The sequence below is a fragment of the Belonocnema kinseyi genome, chromosome 3 (genome assembly GCF_010883055.1).
Source record: "Belonocnema kinseyi isolate 2016_QV_RU_SX_M_011 chromosome 3, B_treatae_v1, whole genome shotgun sequence".
Classification (NCBI taxonomy): domain Eukaryota; kingdom Metazoa; phylum Arthropoda; class Insecta; order Hymenoptera; family Cynipidae; genus Belonocnema; species Belonocnema kinseyi.
Genome location: NC_046659.1, coordinates 77,263,459 through 77,268,282, shown reverse-complemented (window position 1 = coordinate 77,268,282; position 4,824 = coordinate 77,263,459).

Sequence of the window (4,824 nt, the reverse complement as noted above, 5' to 3'; positions counted from 1 at the left end):
TTGTTCTTGGCTGATCCTTATTAAAGAATTCATGGCCTTGTCAAGTTCGGCAACAGTTCTAAAATACGTTAATTAATTAATTAATTATTATTATTAATTTATTTCCCTAACGAAGAGAAATTCTTCATCATTTTGAAATTTGGATTTGTAGAGTGTAGAGACACATTCTTTTTTCTTTCAGGTATATCCGGTGAGACAACAAAATCCTCAATAGCCCATTTATCCTCCTCCTCCGATAACCAATTTGGTCCATTCCACCGAGTTTTAAATTCCTAAGTTTCTGCGGATCTGTACCACGTGATAAAAGATCCGCTGGATTGTCCTTGGATCGTACATGATTCCGATTTGCATCAGGAATAATTCCTTGTATTTCGTCGAATCGATTAGCAACAAAGGTGTTCCATTGGCCTGAAAAACTATTGATCCACGCTAAAACGATCGTGAAATCAGTCAACAAATAAGTTTTTTCTATCGTGAATTTGAGAGACTGCATAACAGATTGATACAGTTTTGCCAGAAGATTCACTCCACATAATTCGAGTTTTGCAAGAGTGACCTTACTGAGTGTTGCTACCTTTGATTTAGCACAGAAGCGCCGAACATGATAAACTTCTGAAATGTCCCTGGTTCTAAGATACAAGCAGACACCATAAGCTTCTTCTGAAGCGTCACAAAAATCGTGCATTTGTATCTCAGTTGGGTTCTCAGTCAAAATGAATCGTGGTATCTTTAGTTCAACCAGCTGAAGAATCTGTCTTTGATAACCAGTCCAAGTAGTGTAAAGTTCTTGCGGAATAGCTTCATCCCAGCCAATTTCAAATTGCCATTATTTTTGCATACTAATTTTAGCTATTATTATAAGAGGTGCGATTAATCCAAGTGGATAGAAAATTCGAGCTATTGCTAATAATATCGACCGCTTGGTAACAACCAATGGTTCTTCAGGTGGATGTACCTGATATTGGAAAACATCTTCACCTGGGTTCCAAATCAATCCCAGAGTTTTTGTTTCTTGATTACCAATAACATGATTACAATGGGAGTCAACGGAGTTCTGGTTGTTGATGGAAGGTTCATTAGAGTTCCATTTTAAAAGTTCAAATTGAGCTGATTGTAGTATGGATTTTACCACCATTTTTGACTTTATGGCAGCTTTGATAGTTGATCCTCCATATATAAAATTATCTACGCAGAAGTCATCGCAAATACTTTGAGCAGCTTCCGGAAACTCAGCACGATATTCGTAAGCTAACTGCATAAGGCATCTAGTAGCCAGGAATTCCGATGGACCCAATCTGAAAGTTAGACGACTGAAGCGATATGATTTGAGAGGTTGATTCGGGATTTCTCTCCAAAGAATCCATTGTAGATCCTGCTCATCTTCATCTAGCTGCACTTGTGGATACATCTTCTAGATGTCTGCCGAAATGGCATATCGGTGTTGACGAAATCGAATTAAGATGGAAAATAAACTTTGTTGTATAGTAGTACCTGTTTCGAGTATTTCATTTAGGGAAATCCCTGACGCTGTTTTAGCAGAAGAATCATAAAGTACACAAAGCTTAGTTCAAGTGCTCGTTTCCTTAATTACTCCATGATGTGGGATATAGTTGACAAATTTGGCCGGTTGTTCATTTGGTGCTGGAAGAAGGTGTTGCAGTTCCATGTGCTCCTTAATAGCGGCATTGTAATGCGCGTGCAGATCAGGATCCTTGAGGAGCCTTCGTTTCACGGATAAAAATCTGGTAGTTTGACAATGAAACGACCATTTTCTGCTCTTCGAAATATGGCACCGAAGTGATCTTCACAATTCTGCTCTTCTTTAGTTAAATGTAGCTTTTTTAGGGCATTATTCAATGGACCAGAAAAGTTCGATTTGTTTTTCAATATTGATTCCTGACGAAAAAAAAAATATGACTGGAAAACTCCTAGATCTATTGAATGGAATCCGCAATTGACCAGCTATTACCCATCCAAATTTGGTTTTCTGCAAAGTTGGCAAATTCTTACCGAGCTTCATCTGAACAAAACAGAGCAAAGCCCAAAATACGGTAGTCCCAGTATTAGATCGATTTTAGCTGAAATGTGAAAGTCCGGATCAGCTAAGGTGAGGTCCTCTGGAATTAGAAGAGACTCCCTATTAATCCTTTGAGTTAAGAGCATTTCGGTGGTGCGATCTGTCACGAGACATTGAATGTCTTCTCTATAACCATTTGTTCGAGACTTTATGGCTATGTCAACGAAATAAGAGAAATTTCCAGAAACCTGAGCAATTTCTGATACAGGCATGTCAATTCTTTGTTTAAGAAGCATCAACAAATCACACAGCTCAGTGCTGATGTAACTTGATTGCGTTCCAGAATGAAAGAAGGCTCTGCATTTATGAGGTGTATCTTGTTTATCAAAAATTACGATAATAGCTGTTGCAAACATTCCTTGATCGCTGAAATCGTTTGAGCAGCTTGCGAAAGATACGATAGCTGAAGCTGACGTTGAATTTTGTTTAGGATTATTTTCGCTGCAGATCGATTCTAGTGATGAGGATGAGTTGTGATTTCCTTGTCCATATTTACTCGTAGATGCCCCAGTAGAATTATCGAAGTGGAGCAAGGTATGATGCTTCTTGTTATATCGTAGAAAATTGCCGGGTGGACAATTCTGAAAGGCATGATTATTTCTTAGACAATTTGTACATAATTTATATTTCTTGGCTTCAGAATATCTATTCGAAGCTGATAATTCTAGGAAGCTGCTGTAATTATAAATCGGGTGAGATTCTTTACAATAAGGACATGTATTGTTTATCGAAGCACAAGATACCGCTTACTTAGAAGAATTTTTTATATGGAAATGTGAATTAGAAACCTTATTCTTAAACATGTCAATAGATGGAGATTCTAACATTTTGCACCTTTTATTAAGAAAATCTTGTAATTCATGCATAGCTGGTAATCCTTCTTTAGAGAAGACCTTCGACTCCCGCTCTCTCTTTGTAAGATCATCAAGCTTAGACGTTATGATATAAATCAAAATTGAATCCCAAGATCCCGTTTCTTGATCGAGATTTGTTAGAGATTGATTATTTTTTTGAAAGTTTTCCATTAATTTGCGCAAAGCGGAACCGGATTCTTTCTTGAGATTTTTAATTTCTAAAATCGTCTGTAAATGATGTTGAACACGCATTCGCTTATCTTCAAACCTCTTTTTTAAAAAATCCCATGCAATGGTGTTGTTATCGTCCGTAATCTCTAATCCGCCAATAACATCAGCTGTCGAACCTAACACCGATTATTTTAAATAGAAAAACTGTGGAACTTTATTAAAAACTTTATTTTTATCTACCATGGCACTGAAAATATCATGAAAAGCGGACCATTTTCCGAAATAGCCGTCGAATTTGGGACTATTTATGTTTGACAATTTTAAACCAACTGAAGGATTAATACGCAGATTTTCCACATTAGGAATAATGTTTGCATCCATATTGTACATAGGTTGTTTTATAGTTTCATTATTGTCCGCATGTTGTCGCAAAAAACATCGGGCAAGTGAAGTTAAATTATAGTAATTCTCCTCCAAGTGTCACTTATTTTTTCTAAGCTTACTTCTAAATTCATACATAGCTCAAAACTATCTTCAAAATTGTTTAGGAAATCGCTGAAACTGTCTAAGCGCGATTTAAATAATTTACGATATTTAATTAAAAACAGAAGAAGTGAAGCCGACGTTGATTGCTGCTTGATAACAAATCGATGACAGCTTGATGACGTAATTTCCCTCTGGGAATAGCTGACGTTGTAGATGACAAGACTCGAAGAAATGATACTGCAGGATGCTTCCTTATGTAGTTTTGTTTCGTTTAGTTTTAAAGGTAAATTAACAAAGGTAGTTTCCATATTTTGTCCAGGGCATTCGATGCAAATGACAAGGTGGCGATTTCACTTTAGATCATTCGTGCTGATTATTGTTTTAAATATAATGTCTTTTAAAAAGCACAATGCTTCTCAGTGTCGCGATTTATAGAACAAACTGTTCAAACTTGAGTATTCGTGTTTTAATATCTCACAATCGAGTATGTGGCACGAAGAATTAGACACTTTTAACACTCGCGAATACGATTAAACCAAGCTCTGCTACCAATGTTTATTTCATAGATGCGGTTAATTTTCTCGTCTGTAAATGATTTAATACAACTTGTTACAATAACTCGTTTTTATTTAGCGAATAAATTTACAAGAGTCTTTCTATCGAACATTCCCGTAGAATCGATATTTTATTATTAAAAAACAAAAGGCAAGAAGAAAATCAAAGGATGAAAGCACTTGCACGGCGCTCTATTCAGAATGCTGAAAATATAAAAACTAAGATCATTGCTCGCATTGCACTTTCTTCGTGTTGGTCAAACTTAGAGATTTAATTTTAAATACGTACACACAAGAAAGTACAATTTTTTTTAATGAATACTTTAATATTTGTACTTTATTTTGTAATAATTTCTATCCTTAGTTACCCTGAGAAATATTGTACTTTGTGTCGCTTTTCCATTGTTAACAAAAAAATTATTTTATTCTTCACGATTAAAACCAAAAATATGCATCCTATCCAAAAGTGATTAATAAAAAATTTGTAGATGTTTTTTGGGTGCACAATTTAGCGTGTGGATTGCATGGCGACATTAGCGCTCGGACTCGCTCTCCCTGTGCATTGCCGAAACGGCGAAAAATTCCTGAAAATGACTAATTAAACAGTTGATAGTAAGTCTTTTTCTGTACTTTCTTTCAAGATAAACATTCACAAAGCTGAAATGGCCAATTTTATCACTTT